The 19,263-nt window shown below is 48.3% G+C and overlaps 1 protein-coding gene across 1 annotated transcript in view; it reads right to left on the bottom strand.

Moving 5' to 3' along the window:
* Positions 1 to 12,309, bottom strand: part of Zfhx3 (zinc finger homeobox 3) — a 244,580-nt gene extending 232,271 nt beyond the window's left edge. Inside the window, exon 1 of the mRNA XM_057753329.1 lies at positions 12,171 to 12,309. The gene's annotated coding sequence lies outside the window, so the exon portion shown is untranslated. The remainder of the gene's footprint in view (positions 1 to 12,170) is intronic.
* Between the last annotated feature and the right edge of the window lie 6,954 nt (positions 12,310 to 19,263).

Here is a 19,263-nt window from a genome sequence, read left to right as displayed (position 1 = left end):
TCTCCAGACCCCTCATAGCTCACCTCTGTTCCCCGTTCCCTATGTCTGCAATTTAGAATCTCGGGCTGCCAGTGGACGCTGTGATAACAAGAAACAGGCTCCCAGTTCCCTGCAGCAGCCTGTTACCTCGGAGGGTCTCTGTTTTCCTATGTAACGCAGTCTGGACCACGGCACTCCAGTCCAGCCCAGTGGAACTCGTGATTTTTAGGGTTTCCCTTGAAACCTATCCAGAAACCACAGTCATTAAAAGAACATGAAGGTTTGACACCTCCTGAATTCAGGAATGAGGGGACTCCAGGGGCCAACTCTACAAACTTGCACCTGCTGCTTGATGGCAAAGAAACAGTTACCCCCAGCTAGGGTGAGCTTCAAATTAGACTCTATTTATTTAGTGACTCGTCTCCGAGGATCTCAAGGCATTAAATGAAGTAAGATGAAGATGACGTGTAACTTTCTCACTATCTCTCTTCGGAGGCTTAAGTCTGTTTGCCTTGCTGTGCCTTGGTGCGTTCCGCCAAGCAGGCCCTACTTGGCCACAGCCTGAAGAAGAGGCCTTCCCTGGGTTCCAGATGGGAAGTCTATACTCTCTGTGGTTCTATGTCATTGGCTTCAAGCGAGTTGTCAAAGGCTGCTAAGTGACATAAATGCAAAGGGTGGAGGTGCCCTCCTGGATTCACCTGGTTATGGGTTGCCTTTAATGCAGTCTAGCATACCTTGTACCCCTGTATCAGGTTGTTCAAACTTCCTTTGAGTGTGCCACGTATGGGCTGTGGGCTTTCCCCTGAGGGAAGGAGTCCCACCATCATTACATAGATGTGTACCAGACAGAAAGGGCTGTTTTCCAGGGGGCATCTTACTCTCTAAACCTACAAAATGATTTTTGGGGTAGGCATTTTTTTTTTCTTGTTGCTAGTCTAACTTGGACATCTCTCCTCTTTAACTGGGTAAAAATCTTACCTCTTCCTTTCCTACCCCCCCCCCCAAAAAATGCTGCACGGGCTCTGGCAGAAGAACAAACCGAAATTAGAGGGCGGCCAAGATGATCTCCATAGGTCCCCTCCAGCTCTATACTGATTCTCTCTTTAATTACTCCCCAAACAGGCGCATTCTTCACATTGCTGCAAACTGACCAGAGATTTCTAACTCTCTCCCTCTCCCTCTCTCTGGCTGAAGGGGTGTGTTTTAGACGAAAGAACCCAAAGTTCTCAGTAGCACCAGTACCCCAAGTATTAGGAAGGCATAAACAAATCCAAAAACAGAAGGAGGAGGAGGTAGGTCAGAGAGGAAAGCGAGAGAGGATACAAGAAGGAACGTACTCCCGTGCCCAGCGGGCTCTAGTCACTCTCTCCCCAGGTAGGTTCCCACTGGAGTCTAGGAGTTCAAGTGCATCCAGCCTGCCCTTCCCCCACATGCCCCAAGAGAATGGGAAGTTCAGCCAAGACTCGCAGCACCTGCCTCCAGCGCTAGGCCGGCTGCGAGCCGCGCGGCGGGGGAGGGAGGCTGCACTCACCTGGCACACAAAGCCTCCGTACACCTCGGGAGGAAGGAGGCACTCGGAGGTCCGGGGGCCACCACTCCGGCCTGCGCGACAACAACGGGAGATTCCAGCGGCAGCGGAGCCCCGAACTTACCCACCCCAGGCGGCATTCTCCCCACCTCCCGCTGCCCCCCGGGCTCGGCGGTGGCGCAGGCTAGGAGCGAGGGGCCTGGCGGCAGGGGCGGGGCGCGCATGGTGGCGGCCCGGGCTGGCGATCTTCGGGCTGCCCGGGGAGGGAGGTCCCCCAGGCGCGGCGGGGATTCACCCACGGGGCGCGGCGCTGCGTCCCGGTCCCCGTCCCGGCCTGCCCGCCTCTCTCCTCCTCCTGCGCCGCCCGCCCGCCCGCCCGGAATCGCTTTATGTAAATGAAGCTCAACTCGCAGTTTGCAGCGCGCACCGCCCGAGGAAGGGGGGCGGGCGGGGCGGGGGGCCTTCGGGGATCCACATTACACAGCAACAAAGCGGAAGGTTAATTTGAAACTCACAGCCCCGCAGCCTCTCGGCTCCCCGGGCAAAGCCTGACATCTACAGTCGCGCTGGGCGCAGGCCGGACTGCTCACAGTGGCCGCGCCCGCGCGCCTGCGGGGACCTGAGGACATAACACACGGAGCAGGGCCGGGTCTACTGGGCCTTGGCTCCCAACACCGGCCGTGGAGGCAGGCTGGGCCGCACTCGCCTGGGGACAGGAGTCTTGGCTGCCCTGGCCTACACCAACCCGGGAACCGGCCCGGCAGGAACAAAGCCGCGTCCCCGCGAGGCACTGACCGCACCGCTCATCAAAAGTCAAAGGCCGGCCTGGAAGGAACCGATGCGCCTCAGCCACCAAAAAAAAAAAAAAAAAAAAAAAAAAAGGAGAAGAAGAGAAGCAGTTGGGGCCTCCGAACCTTGATCCATCAGTCTCTGGGCCCTGTCCACGTCAGAGCCAGGCCACTCTAACAGGGGACATTAGCCAATGTGGACAGGAATTTATTTGAAACACACACCCATCCTATTAACTGCTTCACAGAGAACTTCTGTTTTTCAGCTGCAGAAACTTGCGAAAACATCCCCCACTCTCCACTGAGAATTTAAGGACAGTTTTTGAGGAGAGGGGAGAAAAAGAGAAGAGAAGAAGAAATGAGTAGAAAAGGGCAGTTTGCAGCCACCCGATTTAAGGAAGGAGACCTCCCTTAAGCCTCACAGCACTTCAGAGAGGGCAAGAAAGGTGCCCGTCTCAGGGAGGTTCTACCACCAGGATCAAACCGAACATAGCCACCTCAGCTGGTCAAAGCAACTGCTGGGCACTTCGAGGTTCCCCCAGGTTCACCTTTTACATGCTATTATGTAAAGGCGGGCCCCTTGAAATCTCACCGGAAGTCTCCAGTACTCTCAGACAGCATTCCACCCTCCTCCTAAATCTAGTCTTCATTCTCAACACAGAAAGAAAGACACCTGCTTTTTCTCTTTCTGAAAACCAGCCACCCAGGCTGCCCCTGCGGCCGCGAGTCTTTTCCTTCTGCACAATAATGAACCATGCAAGTGTTAGAAATATAATAAGCTCACCAGGCGAAGAGCAGAATGTATGGAATCGTATTTGCATTAAGCACGCGTTAACAGGGAGGAAAGGGGGGATGCTTGGTTGGTGAAAACTACCGTGTCTCTGTGTAGAGAGCATTTTTTTGGTACAATAGAATTCGGGTTCAAATCGATGTAATACCTAACCTGTTGGGTGCAGACTAACGCCCCTCCCCCCCTCTATATTTTAGTACAAAAAAGAGATTGCAATTTCCCCCCTAAGCTAGGGCCTTGGAAGAAAGGAACTGCCTCTAGGGAATCAAGTCGATTAGGGACAAAGAAGGGCAGAGGCCAAATTTAGTCAAACTTGGAGTGGGGGGTAGGGGGACGCCTGTAGAGAACAGAAAGGAGGGAGGGTGGAGGATGGATGGTTCTGTGAACCAGAGTATGGCCACTGTGGGGCTGTTCCAGACTGCCTGACCTCGGGCTCAAGAACAGGTGGTGTTTTCAAAACACACGGTTATTTATGTTAGCCACATGAGTCAGGAACACCTTAAAGAAAACCAATTAATAATTTAATTGAAAAAGTGAGTATGAATAATACATGAAGATGATGATGCTAGCAGCAAGGCAAGCAAGGTAGCCCCTCCACTCAGAGATGCCCCCTGGAAATCTCTTTGGGAAAACAAGAGGTTCCAGACCCTCACTCCTCACCTGGAAGCAACCCCATGGGCCTAGCTGATGAAGTAAAGACAACAGGAAAATGTTTCTGCTCCTGGAAAATGGAATTCTGCAGCTTTCTCGAGTTTTATTCATGGGACCACCTCAGAATCTCCTAATTTGGTGAGTATGGGGGGGGAGGCGTAGGATACACTTAAATGAAACTAGAGAAACCACAAGACAAGATCTAAAGCCATCTGAGCCGCTGAAGAGGGGCTGGCAGATGGGCTCTGCCTTGATTCTGCCAGTGTCCCAGACCCTGGTGACAGGCCTTTTACACCTAAGGAGCCTGACAAGTAGCAAGGAGGGTGGCCCTGGTCCCTTTCCTTTATCTTAATCCTACAGTAGCTACAGGCATGTGAGGCCTACTCAAGCCTGTCTTTGTTCCAGACAAACACTTCACAGGTCAAGCCATGGGCAGGTAGCCTTCAGCCTGTAGACCATGGTGAATATGGTGGGCTGCATAAAAGCTGGGGTGCTACCTCAGGGACAACTCATTGTCATCCATAACCAAAATAAGACCTCTTCAGGGAATTTGCAAAGCACACTCTGGCATATGGAACCATCGGTTTCTCAGAAATCCATGTTGCAAATTCTGTACCCAAGCTCAGGACAGGGCAGCTGCCTGCCCAGCACAGACAGCCTGATGCTCTCGGGCTACATCCTGAACACAATCACAAATGGAACCACCCTCAGAAAAGGCTGTCCTTCACCAGTCCTCACTGTTCTGGGTCCCCAGGCCTGTCCCATCTAGAGAGCCCAGTTGGCGACATTATCAAAGGATAAATATTTCAAAATAAACCAGGGAACCGCTAACCCTTCTCTTCTCCTCCCCTTACCCAATCTCCAAGCCAGAGGTCTGCCCACTACTGCTTAGCTGGCTGATGAATTGCAATTCTCCAACCCAGCCAAACCTGCTCCCTGCCACCCCCAGACTCACACGCTAACCCTCTATATCCTTTCACTTCGGCAAAGCTGAATATGATCCTTGACTGAAGATACAGGGGAGGTCAGCATCCCAGCCCCCCTTCAGAGCACAGCTGGGTTTACGTAGATGTGTGTAATTCTTCCAGATCATTCTATGTTTAATAAATGATATGCCCACATTGATTTTGAAACTTGTGCTTAAATGATCTTGAGGCTTTAACCTGGGATGGAGGACAGAGACACACACAGACATGTCCCCCAGTTACATACAAATTCATTTGGAACTGAATTTTGCTCCGTGGTCTGAGTTCACCCGACCAATAAGAGGAGGTAGTTTTATTTAGGGGCCAGGTACCTGCTGGGGGCCCCAGGCCTCCTGGTGATGATACAGAATACAGACCAGCCTCCAGACAGCACAGCTCAGAGAGGGTGGCTCGCCAGGAGGGCCTACTCAGACGTTTTGTACAGGAACCTCAAGGCCTTCAATATCACTGCAGTGCTAATTCTATAGATTAATTTTTACCCCATCATAGACATAATGTTATCTGGTTTATTTACCTACCCTTTCCAACCCGCCTCCTAAACCTTTCAATCATACACGCAAGAAAGATACAAATGAGTCATCTGCCTTTAAATCTGTAATTCAAAAGAGTTTTCCCAAAATAATTTTAAGTGGCAAAGCCCAAGTCTCTAGGAAGCAAAATTACAGAAGTTGCCTTAAAACCGTCCTAAATGTTAGGCAAATAGGTCACCACGGTCTCTTTCTTTCTTTCTTTTTTGGAAACAAAAATATTTTTTTTTTCTGAAAGGGCAAAGAGAATTTGCCATGCAAGACTTTTATACCCAGGGGAATTTTTACATTTGCTTTTCTAAACCTTGAAAATGAGAATTTTAATGACGAAGCAGACAGATGCTTAAAGGCAACATCACAGTCCAGGGTCTACATGCTAAGGAGAGAGGGGCGCTTTGTTTGGACCAAGGGGGGTGGAAAGAGGTGGACTTCCCATTTTGTCCCTGAGCCATCCCCCAGCCGTTTGACACATCCCTTCTCAGTGGCCAGCAAACCACTGAATTCTTGGAGGGGACGGAGGTCGAGGTAGAAGAAAGGAAACAGGAAACAGGAGAGGAAAAGAAAAGGGACAGGGGATATTGTCTGTTTATATAAATCCAAAAAAAAAAAAAAAAAAAACACCTCAACCAGTAGCAATCCACCATGCACACCAAGCAGTTCCCACTCGAGTTTAAACACTGCGTTCTGTGAGACTCTCAACCGTCCATCTCAGATGGTGTTTCTTTTTAATGAGTAATTTCACGTAATTTCTATTCTCCCTTAGTCAATGGTCACTTTTAAGTAGTGGACAGGATACCAGAAGATAAACAAAAGATGACCCTTTCACGCTTTACCCCGAGGAATGCTAGAATCCCATTTTTTTTTTCATCTTTTCAGTGCAGTTCATTTTGTTGGAAATCTGTGCTAATCTGACTTCACAGTCGTCCCCCTACCCCAACCCCCAGCTGAAATTTCACATATTCTCCGAGTCAGCCAGTGTTTTAGAATGTGGGTTTCTATTGAGGCTGCTCCAATCGCCAGTGAGGCCTACGGTGAAATGTGCTTCATGCTGTTCCGTTTGTCTCTCTGCGGACAAATAGAAACTGTGAAATTTAAAGAATGGATAAAAAAAAAAAATCTAAAACAAAGAGGTTAAAAAAATAGGACAAATGTTTTTGCTTTTGTGTCTCCCTGCAGCAATTGTTTGAGGAAGCCTGCATTGACAATAACCATGAGCAGGCCATCTAAAGACGATGCGCTCACAAGGGGACTCCTTGCCTGCTCCCTTTGGTCTGGGAGAAAAAGTACCTTAGCTCCGTTCTCCAGGAACAAAAGGCCGGGGCCATGGAAGGGGGGAGAGGTTACTGGGCTTTCACGTGGAGCCAAGTGTCAAAGCTGGTTCATTTTTCACCCTTCTTAGTTAGGAAGCAGCTCAGGGAACTTCCTGGTGATGACTCCTTTCCCTTCTCTATTATTGCTAAACCTAAGAGGATAAAATAATAACATACATATATATGTATATATGAGTGTGTGTATGTGCATACACACATACGTACTTTAAAAAAAAAAAAAAAAACTAAAACCCACCATCCCAGAAAGGCCTTTGGGGCCTACATGAGCCTACTTCTCACCTTCCCTCTCCCCATCCTTTCTTTTCTTTTTGGAAAGGGGATCCAGTTGTAAACCGGATGAAAAGAGAGACAGTGACATGTTTAGTAACATCAGACTGGCCTTTATCATTCCAAAAAGATAGGGGCATTATGGGGTGAGGGCAGCAAGGAACAAGGATAGGAGGTGCTGGGGGCCAGGCCTGAAAACAATCTCTTTTCGCACAGCATGAAGTCAGATAATAATGCCAATTTCCCATTCACAACTGAATCTAAATCTCAAAATCATCACTGAACGTTGCTAGTGGTTTCTGTTTGTTTACTTGGGGTTTTATGTTTTTGGGTGTGTGAGTGTGTGTGTGTGTATGTTGTTTTATTTTGTTCTTTTTTTAGGGGCTGTCCTAGAGAACTGGAAAGTAAGGATGTATTAACCCAGACAAGGTGTGGCAGGGGCCAGGGGAGGTGGTGCCACCAGGAAAGGAAGCTGGGATGAATCACTGCAGGCCGTGGAAATACTGGGGCAAGTGGATGGAGCAGTGTTTAACCAGATTAACACGCTGGAAGTGTCTTCCCAGGCAGACAAAAAACCTAGGCCAAAGCAAAGACATTTGACCCCCAAGCCAGACCTGACAGCTCAGAGAACACCACCCACTCCCCCTTCCCAAAGCAGGCCCAGAGCTCTGACCAAACAGCAAGGTCAGAGGGAGGGATGAGAAGGCCTTGCAAAGACGCACAATAAACACTCAAATATGAACGGAAATGACATCAGCCAAGTGAAGGACCTGTTTACTGCAGATCAAAACAAAACAAACTTCCAAACCTTTTGTGTACACAAGAGAACTCTATAAAAAGCCTTGCTAAATGTCACTAGGGTCTACACATCGGCATCCCAATAAGAAAACACATGACTGTTCCGGGGTGGGGAGGGGGAGGGAAAGAAGAGGGAGGTAGGATAGAGGAACCTCAGCTAGGGCCAAGCCAGTTGCTGGTTACCCCCTCTGCCGAGCCTTAATATTTATTGGTGTTTATAATCTGAAAGCCATGCTCTATGTTTCACTTAATACAAGGCCAGACAGCGTTGTCTAATGAGGCAGCATTACAATCAGCTTGTAATGCTGGATTTTTAATGCTGCCAAGGATTCTGTTACATAATAATATGAAAAACAGAAGCTGAGAGTGGGGTCACAGCGACAGGACCTCCCTAGTGCCACTCGCCTGGCTCCCCTCGCCTCCGCCCACCACCACTTTCTGATTTGAAATCAACTCTCCATCCCAACACAGGAGGTCGATATGGAAACCAAGAAGTTTTCTTTGGAAATTCACACTTTTCATTATTTTGTGGTCTCGTATCCCAAGTTCTATGTCAAGAGTCTGAATTCTAGTTTATCTGGGGTGCGAGTTCTAAAAATGAAAATTATTTCTTCTTGAAGGTGGGGGCAAGAGCTGAAGAGACAAAGAAGAGAGGGAAAAGGATGGCTTATGTTTAAGCAAATCAAGGCATTTAAAAAAATAAAAATAAAATCACAGAAGGAGCAAGAACTAGCGGGGGGGGGGGGGGGGGGGAGGTGGAGCTGGCCGCCCATATTCATAGCTGCTGTTCTCAGCTTACACTGGTGTAATTTAAAAGCATACATACAGCCGCGTTGCTTCTCCCTGTAATACCCCAAGACTGTAAATCTATAACCACTGCAATGATTTAGAGATTAAAAACATGATAACATATTGTGTAACTGCAGACCACAGAACCCTTGCCAACTCTCCTCCAAGATAAAGGGGGGGGAAATACAGAAAATGCGTTGCTTGCAGGGATCTTCCTAAACTCAGAAGATTTCAATGAAAGGACCCATACACTAGACAACCTCAAAAGGGTGAAGGATTCTGTATGAAGCCAGAAAAGAGAGGGTAAAAGGGGGGCGGGAGGAGGGCTAGCTTTATGTGGGATTCTTTCTCTTGTACTAACAAATTACAACCTAAACATGCCTTTTCCTTTATCTCCTCCTTCTCTGTTTTAATGGTTTGCTGTAACTGGAATGACTGGTCTTCTGCACTGTCTTCCATATTCAAAACTGCTTTTGTAACAGCATCTGGAGACCCCACCTTATTTGCCTGCACTCAATGGGTTGGGTTTTTTCCCTCCCCCTCCTCCCTGGGTTTTGTTTTGGATTCGGTATTGTAGGTTTTCTGGTGTCACTGGGAGCCCATCTATGCAGTCGAAGGCCCTGATGCCTTTAAGCTACTGAGCTAACACCTGAGAGAGAAGCACAATTTGTAATGTGGCAGGAGGAGCATAAGACACACACGCACACACAAGCACGCACGCACACACTAAAATCAAAGCAGCTGTAGGGGTTTTGGCCTCTGAGCAGCTGACCTGACCCCATTCTGTATATTCTTTTATTTCCCCATTGCAGGATTCCTGCACCTTGGGTCAGATTAGCACTCAATGTGACCCTGAGGAGGAAGGCAGTCACCAAGCCCTGAAAAACTGTTCCATATTTAATGGGGGGTACAAATACGTTCAGAAACACCACACACACACACACACACACACACACACACACACACAATCTGTCAGGACAACCAAGCCATAAGACCAGCTCCTGCCCAGCTTTCTCAGTCCATACCACTAAGACCCTAAACTCTCCCTGTGTCCCCCACCATATCTTCATGCCTACAGCTCTAACCACCAACATACACATACACAAACACTCCTTTGGAGACTTTATGTTTAAAAAGCCTACAGATCTGAATCGCCTCCTCTCTGGACCAGAGCAGGGCAGTTTATTCAGAGAAATCAATAGGAAAGAGCATTTGCAAATATTTATATAAGCCCAGTGTGTTTCAGCATTAAGTAATTAAAAACTAAAACCCAGGGAGGGGGGAAGGGAGGAGACACACAGACAAGAGGAAGAAGGCTGCCGGCCTCCACTGCTTTCCTGCCCACACCTCATCTCCCCAAACCACAATCCTTTCAAAAATGACTTCATGTACACTTTTTGCGAAATCCTGTTCCGAACCATTTTCAAGACTATTTCAAAATAATCTCCAAATATGGATTCACCCACCACCATTCAGACTGACTGTAAGATAGCTGTCTTCTGTTCTCTCTCTCTCTCTCTCTCTCTCTCACACACACACACACACACACACACACACACACGCCACACACGCGTGAGCGTGCCACTCTGGCTTTTGATATTGCTTCAATCTCCAATGTTTTACTCTTTTATATTCCTACCTCTACTTGTACTAGTTTAAAAAATCGAAGAGAACATCATAAGAAGAGGAAAGCTGAAGCCCTGATTCGATAACCCAATACCCACCCGGGAAGTCCTGAGCTGGTGCCTACTTCCCTCCAACTCAGGAGGATACACTTTGAGGACTCAGCATTTGAAATCCTCATATGTAAACAAACACACACACACACATTCAGTAAAATAAAGGGAGTTATAACATGAGCCACTATGGAGTGAATTTTTCTTATATTGTTCCGGAAACCTGAGCAGTAAATTCTGGTTATTCTGCCCTAAATCTGTTGGAAGAAACCACCCAAGACACTGGAGCACCCACACTGCAGGTATTGTAAAAATTTACAGTAAATGTAGGTACAACATTGCAGCACATTGCTCTATTGATTATTCACATTGATCAGTTTCTCCTCTACCATTTCCCAAGCTTCTTTCCCAGGACCTCCGAAAAAGTTGGCCAGGAACAGGTAGAAAAGATATATATATATATATATATATATATATATATATATATATATATATATAATAGAAAAACATAATAAATCCTCAATGACCCCAAAGGGCTTGAGCCTTTCTTAAAACTCCAAAGTGAATTTATGTTCTGTAATTTGCATTAGAGCCACAATATGACAAAGGTATTTAACGAGCCCCCCTTCCAAAAGTCACCAACAGAAGGCCAGAAAATGGCAATCAGTTTCCTCTTTCCATATAATCCTTAGAACAATTTTTAGTAATTGAAACCAATAAAAATTGGCATATTTCCCCTACTACAAAGTAATGAGGGGAAAAGTTAAGAATGGGTGATTTTGGAAGCACTCATAACCATAGTCGAATTTGCCACAGTTGAAGGAATTGCACGTTTCACAAAAGTCAGGTTCCGAGCAACAGATTGACTCACAAAGTAAAAAAAAAAACAAAAAACAAAACCCACAGTATTTTAATAGCCCCAAACACAATTCAAGTGCACTGCATAAAACACTCTTAGACCTACCCTCCAACTGACATGCAAAAGATTCTATACATTAAAATGTATATCGTAAAATTAGGAACGTGCTTTTTTGCATCTAGTGGAGTGGGGCAAGGGGTGAGGGGTGAGCGTGGGGAACCGAACGTAAACAATCCCAGTTTCGCGAGAGAGAGAGAGAGAGAGAGAGAGAGAGAGAGAGAGAGAGAGAGAGAGAGAGAGAGAGAAGGAGAGAGAGAGAGGAGGAGGAGGAGAGGGAAAAAAAAAAAGTCCTCCGATCCGATGTTTGCCTCCCAACTCAGCTGGCCGAGGAGGCCAGCAAGGCTGGCTCCGGCCCTGGCCGGCAGCGCGGCCCCGACCCCCGGGAGCCCCTAGTGTCCAGAGCGCAGCCCCTTTGCGCGTTCCTGGCGCTGCTCACCCGGCCGGGCCGAGAGCGCCCAGGTAGAGCTCGGCGAGGCCGCCTTGCCCCCTCCCGAACCCCGGACTACCACCGAGCTCCGCGGCCCCCGGAGCGGCCCCGCGAGGAAGACAGGCGCCCGGCCGGCGGGGCAGCTCCAGGCCGGGCGCGCGCTCCGCCCAGGGCCCCGGCACCGATCGGGGTGGGGCGCAATAGGAGGGGGGGGCACGCTGCACCGGGACCCCCACCCCCGCCAGTCGCCGCCTTTGTCTGGCCGCGGGGACCCGGGGCCGCGCGCCTCCTCCACCCGGGCCCCGCACCCCGGCCGGCCCTGCCCTGCCCGGCGGCGCCTCCAAAGTCCCCGCGCGGGCCTCGCCCCGGGCGCCTCCACCCTCCCGGGGGTCGCCGGCGGCTGCGCGGGGGCCGCGGAGGAGGGGGCGGCCCGGGTTTGGCGGCGGCGGGAGGAGGAGGAGGAAGAAAAGAGAAAGAGAAAGTTTGGCGCAGGGGGCAGGCGAGCGGGACGCGGCGAGCGAGCAGGGACGGGCGCGGGGAGCGCGGGCGGCGGCGGCCGGGCGCGGGAGCCGGGAGGGGGCAGGACGAGCCCCATGCAAAGCAGCCCGGGCGCCCCGAGGAGCCCCGCGTCCGGGCGGCGGCGGGAGGAGGAGGAGCAGGCGGCGGCGGCGGGAAGAGGAGGAAAAAAAAAAAGAGGGAAAAGTTGCCACTTACGCGGTTGCTCCTCCGGCGGCGGCGGCTGCAGCGGTGCTGCTGGCGGCGGCGGCGGCGGCGGGAGCTGGCGGCGCTTTTAATCCCGAAAAGAGGCGCTCGGGCCGCGGAGCCCATCAAGGCAGCAGCGGCGGCTGGCGGGGGGCGGCGGCGGAGGACGCGCTGCTGGCGGCGGCGGCGGCGGAGCTGGAGCGCGCTCGGCGGAGCCCGGGGCGGGAGGCGGCCGCAGCCGGGGAGCCGGAGCCGCCGCCGCCGCTGCCGCCGAGCAGCATGGTTGGCGGGGAGTTTACAGCCCCCGGAGCGGGCAGGGGCCACGGAGGAGAAGCGGCGGCGGCGGCGGCAGCGGCTCTAGGCTGTAATTGGGATGCAAAGCAGGCGGCGGCGGCGGCGGCTGCGGCCGGGAGGAGGAGGAGGAGGAGGCGGCGGCGGCGGCGGCTGCAGCGGTCGGAGGGGACGCGCTGGAAGTGGGAGCTGATGAGTGAAAAGAAAAAAAAGTCTTTGGATCTTTATTCTGCTAATTAGTTTCCTGCAAAAAATGGCTGTGATTAATTCAGTGCGCATGTGCTTCATTACCCAGGCACGACGGGAAGGGCTAATTAGCCACCTTCTGGATCAATAAGATTCAGCAAAAAAGAAAAGGGGGAGGTGGAGGGAGGCAGAGGGGAGGAAGGGAGGAAAAAAAACCAGGGGAAAGTGATGAGCAGGGCAAGGAGAGCAGGAAGAGAGGATAGGAGAAAAGCCTAGGCAGAGGAGAGAGGCACCAAAAGTTTATGCATGTATTAAAAACACATACACACACACACACCGGCACACACCACACACACACACAAACACACACACACACACACACTACCGTGGAGTGAAATGCGAAGCAACAATAGAGACCTGGCTAAGATTTTTTTTAAGATTTTTTTCTTTCTTTTAATTTTTTTCTCCTTTTTTTCTTTTCTTTTTCTAGAAAATGCAACAATGCTTAAATTAAGTAGGAAAAGAGCATCTTCAAGTGGGGGGGGCAATAGGCAATAGTGACATGGGACAGCATAAATCAGAGGTTTAAGAGAAAGACCAGGGGCTTAGAATGGAGGCCGCTTTAAATTGCAAATCAGAGATTTAAAAAAAAAACGGAGAAAAATTAACTCTCCTTAAAACAGAGGGTGAAGGAAGAAAACACGGGAAAAACTTTAACACGTACCCTAGGTTAGACAAAAATCTGTACGTTCAATTTATATCTTGCCATAGATGCAGTCAGCATCGTCTGCTTCCTCAGGACAGAGGAGGGGGGTGGGTAGGATTAGAAGAAATGAAAGGAGAAAAGTGAGTCAGAACTGGAAGGGGTTCGAGTTTAAGGAAAGGAAAAGTTGCCTTCAAAAAGAAGTCCAACTTTCCACCTTTCTGGGCTTGTGGAGAAAAAGTAAAATCAATTTTCCCGTGTAAAGCCTGGGAAGCAGATGTTTTTAAAACACAGGAAGCTATTTTGCCTTCAAAAGCAGGGATGTAATAAAGGCAGCGAAAAATAATTTCAGACGAAATTCATAAAAAAAAGAAAGAAAGCCTATATGTTTAAGTAGTGAGGAAAGGTCTAGAGTGTAGAAAGAGGGGAAATTACACACCCCATCCCTAATGGGGGAAAAAATCTTACAGCCACCTCCAAGAGTCTGGAACAGTCTTGAAGCCAAAGGGCTTGAAATGAGAGGATGGATTTCAGATAAAGACTAGGCACAGCGCATCCCACCAGAGCCCAAAGGAGATCCCTGGAATCAAAGACAGCAGCCAGGGACCCTGCTACTCTACAGATTCCCAGTACATCAAAGCCATCACTTAGGCTGGGGTATGGTACCTCCAAAAAGCAAGCAAATAAATGCAGGAAGAACAAGAGTCTCTCTCTCTCTCTCTCTCTCTCTCTCTCTCTCTCTCTCTCTCTCTCTCTCTCTCTCTCTCTCTCCCCCCCCCCCGTAGTTTCAGCGCACCACTGCTACTGACTACTGCATATATTTTTTTAATGACAAGCATGTATTTATGTAAGTTCTACATGAGAACTAGTGCCATTAAAATTACACTGTCTGTGATGAAATAAAATGCAATCTACACTTTAACTGACTTGCAAACAAGCCAGGTAGAGAGAGAGCTCGCTAAAACTTATTTTTCTTGGGGGTAATTTTTTTTTGCCCCAACCTACCAAGATTATTCATCTAAGAAGGAATTTGGGAATTAATCGGGAAATCTGTTTGATTAGAAAGTAATTCTTCATTTTGAGAGACTTTTCCAATGCTCTTAAGACCATGCAGCGTCTTAGCCAAGACGAGAGGGAGAAAACCGGTTTAGGATTTTGCAGTTACCTCATCTAATCCTTCTGAATTCACTCTGGGAATAATGCTGTTTTATTTAGGCAGGGCATGGGGAGGGGGGGAGAAAAAGAAAATACATTTAGAAAAATCAGGGGTTTCCTCTCTCTGAGCCAAATCTGGGTTGCCAGTCAAAGTTTTCCTGGCTGCCTTTCCATGCGGGACAGCTGATCAATAAAGCCAAGTCCAGCCTGGCTTGCTACAGGTTTCGCCAGTCAGTGCTTGCAAAACCTTTGTCATTTTCTAAAAATAAAAAAGCTAAAAGTTATTGTAGAAGAAGGGGCTTTTTTTTGTCCCCTGCACAATGTGTCTTTTGTGAGGTTAATACCATTCTGGGCTCTCGATAGCCCTGGACAATGGGGACTCTCCAGGAGCGTGTGAAGACCCTGGCTTTTTTCTTTCTGGCCTTTCTTCTCCCCCCCCCCCCCCCCGCTTTTTTTAGGGGAAGGATGAAACATTCCTACAGTCCAAATACAACCTCTGCTTTGATTAAATAAATATTTATCTTTATTGTAGCCATTGTATATTTTTACCTTCAGTTTGTCTGGTTTCTGATTATTATTTTAAAATTTTCATTGGCAACAGTTAATCTTTTTTTTCTTTCAGTTCAAAATACAGGTCAGTGTAAAATGTAGCTGACTGAAGGAAGACCGGTAAATTCTGAATTTTTCCATAATACATCAGGTAAGGAAAACTGATCAGCCCTTGAGGAATATGTTTGCTTCCTATTTCTCTGTCTTCATGAATCTTCATAAATCTGTTAGTTTGTTTTTCGGAGATGCGGCAAAATTAAATTTCTCCTTGTAGATGTTGAAAAACCACTTAAATATCATATGTTTATTTTCTTTGAAAATGTAAATAGAAGTGAACTTGTAGCCTGTTGTTTCTTATATTTTAAAAAACGTGTGAAGAAAGTCCCTATTTGGGAAAAAATTCTGGATATTAATCTATTTCATGTTGCAGTTATAGGGAAATGTCAGCTTAATCTTGTAAGTACTTATGCTAATTTTACTGGGAGAATTCGTTCTAAAGAAAAGTAACAACCTTGTGTGGTTTAATAATGCTTTAGATGATAATCCAGCATCTATATGGATTGTTTTACATACAAAATCGGGAGAGGGAGCAGAAAATCCAGAATCTAAATCCTTTATTTACTGGCAAGAAGGCAGAAAATTTTAGACCAACCTGTTTTTTTAAGGCATTTTACAGTGGGGAGGGAAAGTGGAATGTAGTCTAAACACTGCATTGCTAGCTACGGCTTTTTTTTCCTGCCTCTCTCTCTCTCTCAAATGAATGGCTATAACAAAGGTATATGCATAAAAGGGTACATAAATATACATTTGAATGACTTCAGATGCCTTTTCATCTGTGTGTGTGCACACAAATATACAAGGTGTGCACAAATGCAGGTGTTGTACAGAGCTGTTCAGGGGCTTCCCCTTGCTGGGAGATTTATGTTTTCAGGTCTGTTTGAAGCCATTTCTTTGCAAATATAACATAGCAATGTTGCTTTAATGAAGAGGATGTAGATGCTGACTTTGAGTCTGAATCTGTTCCCCTACAGTTTTCAGAGTAGGAGGTTGTGGTAGCTATTATTTGGTCCAAGGGCTAAATATGCAATGGGCCAATGTCAGGAGGAAAGAGAGTGCTGGGGGTGGGGTGGGGGACTTGCTAGAATATTTCTTTTAAAAAAGAACCTAGATTTGGGTCCCAAGAATCCCCCCCCCCCAATCAGGGTGACTGGAGACACAGAAACAAAAAAGGGAGAGGGTATTGAAACCCAATGTGGAGTCAGGGGAGGTTGAAAGGATGCATCTCTGAACATCTCTAGCTCAAGATGTAAGGGAAGGGTTGAAGAGTGAAGAATGTTTGGTCTCTTTTTAAATGTGTATTGTTATTCTACGTCTATTGTATGTACATGTTGCCGTCTTTTCATTTACCACGACAACATATGGATTCCATAAATACAGACATGCCGAAGTGCATCTGTCTGAGTAGTTAACACGATCCAAACATCCCTCTTCATTCCGCTAACTCCGATCCTCCTTAGGCTCCCTGGCAGCGCTTGTCCCCAAGATCCCAGCGTCCCTTACCCTCACCCTTTTGTGGGACTTCCTTTTGTGATCTCTGCACCGGATTCAAGGTGTAAAGCTGGAGAGGCAGATTGGCTAGCAAAGCAGCAGCCAGAGTCGCAGCCACCCGTCTCGGGCCTCTGAGCTTGCGGGGAGGAAAGAGTTAAGTTGCCAGAGCCCAGTGAAGGGGCTGTGCTCATCCCTGAGCGAGGTGCAGCCACCGGCAGCTGTGATTTAGGGGTCAAGTCCGAGATCACCTTTCTCCTGCCTCTGGAAATGGCAGAAGATTGGGGGGCGGGGGGCTGGAAACACAGGAGAGAACAGCATGCACGTGCTGTGGCTGTGGCGCCCCATCCATTCCTTCCCCTGGTCCCAGTCCACCCCTTGACCCCCAGTCAAACCGGACAGATCTCTTTGACTCCTAGGGTAGCCGGGTGTAGTTCTGACTACCCCTAGTCACTCCTTCAATAGTCCTGCCCCTACTGTGAACCCCGTGTTCTGGAGTCTTAAACACCAGATCTGAAAGTTTGTCTGCAGTGTGCCAGGGAATACGAAGCCAACGTAGGTCAAAACTTCCTTCTCCTTTGTAGAAGGCTGGGATGCTCCTAGAAGGAAGAAGTTTCACTGTGGCCCTCCCTGCCTTGGACTCAAGTCATGTACTCCTACAGTCCTGGGTGGGTGCACACAGTGGGGTTTGTCACATGCAGTTTCTTGCTTTGTGTCTACATTTTTAGTCAAATGTTTTCTTTCTCCCATCTCACACAGCCCCCAGAACACTTTTCATCAAAAATATTTTTCACACCTGAAAAATGACCAAAAGCCTAATTTATATTTGTTCCTAAGGTATTTCACTAGAAAAGAACAAATTGTCAAAGTCTTCAGTCTTGGCAGAACGGTAGCACTGAGCTGTGGAGTCTTAGCACCCAGGTCCTGGGAGTAATGGGGTGTGCAGCAAGTGTGTACATGGGGGGCTTTAGCTAAAAATATGCTTCCCAAAGCGTGCCCCCCACCACCACCAAGGAGGCTGGGCATTTGGGAGAACAAGAGGAGAGTTTGTTTGCTTGCTTGCTTGAAAAGTTACAAGAAGAAAAACAGCTGAGGGTAAGAAAAGTACTGGCTCAGACTCACAGAAAGACCCGGGTCCCTGGAAAAGAGGAGACAGGTGGGAGAAAGAGACGATAAGGAGATGAATGGAAGTCCAGCATGGGGTACGCATCCATGCCATGCCCTCCTCTGGGTCTGCCTCGGAGGTGAAAGCAAATCACCCTAATCCAACCTGTGCTTCCAGGGCCAAGGGCAGCCCAGCTGGTCCAAAGGCAGCTGAGGTCTGTCTTTTCCAACCTGCCCACCCCTAATCCCGCCAGAACCTCCAAACCTCAGAAATCAAGCCAAACTGGCCGCTGGAATCTAAAAAGGTTTCATCCCTGAGGCAAGGAGGAGGGGATAAGCCCTGGTATTTTGTTGTTATTGTTCTTGTTTTGGTTTAATATATTTCATTCATTCTTTTCTTTCTTCCTATTTCTCACAAGTAAAACCTTTAAAGAATTAGCTCCAAACTCAGAGCGCCGGATCCTTGAAAGGGTTCCTAGCGATAAATCCTGCGTTCATTTTCAGTCCCTAGAGTTTGTGAAAATGCAGGGCAATTGGTCAGCTTGCAGGGGTAGAGTTGGATTCCCTAGTTTTCTCCATTCCTTTGCAATGGAAATCCGAAGTCCAATCCTGGTGGCAGGGGGGCAGGAGGAACGGGTTGCGTGACTCTCCTGGGTTCTGCACCACCACCACACACTGGCTTCCCTTTTGGTGCCCTGGTACCAGAAGTCTGCACCACATCTAAACCCAGAGGCGGGTGTGAGAAGGAGACAGAACTAACTCATCACAACTCAACAAAGTGATCAACTGCAGGGCAGAGACCCTTGATCGGACAACACTCGCTTTAGGGATTCCCAAGAGCATATAACTTGGGGGCGGGGGGGGGGGGATGATGGACGCTTCTTGCTTGCCTTCCACAGGCAGAAGAAAAGGAAGTCCTGAGAAGAGCCGGAGGGGGGAGGGGGGCCTGAAGAGCAGAGCAGTGAGTGTGCTCTACCAGGGCTGGCCTGGGGAGAGGATGCCCATGGTGGCACGTGCATTGTTGACAGGCAGGCATGCGCTAATGGAGGGATGCGTGGCTGAGCAATCCCCCCCCATGCTTGCATTTCTTGCAGGCATGGCTTGTTTAATGGCGAGGGAATTGAGTGCCTCAAACACACCCCTTTTTCTCTTTTGCTGAGAAACGTAAAAAGGAGCCTATATCGTATACATGTTCAGGAAAAAAATGTGCATTTTTTTCCTTGAGAAATACCTAGTGCCATAATGTTTCTGGTTTAAGGGGCGAGGGAAATCTTTGAAGTGAGGGAAATCAGTGGGGGACGAACTAGATTTTCCTGCTTTGTGTGTGTGTGTGTGTGTGCTTCTCCTCAAAGCCATAATGGGATTTAAAATGAGAGATTCCCAGTCTGCGTTCTCCCTCCCATCCCATTTCGCTGTTTTTGCCCCCAGAAAACCTCTGAGTAACCGGCTGCACGGCTTAGGGGATGGTTTAAAAAGAAACAAGGTTTAGGGAACACATCAACTTTTTTTTTAAATGAAGTTGAAAAAAATTCTAAGAACAATTCAAGCAACAAAGGATATTGAACAGATATT

The sequence above is a fragment of the Chionomys nivalis genome, chromosome 21, assembly GCF_950005125.1.
Source record: "Chionomys nivalis chromosome 21, mChiNiv1.1, whole genome shotgun sequence".
Lineage (NCBI taxonomy): Eukaryota > Metazoa > Chordata > Mammalia > Rodentia > Cricetidae > Chionomys > Chionomys nivalis.
The sequence above is the reverse complement of the archived record's forward strand: the minus strand, read 5'-3'. Positions and strand labels throughout refer to the sequence as shown.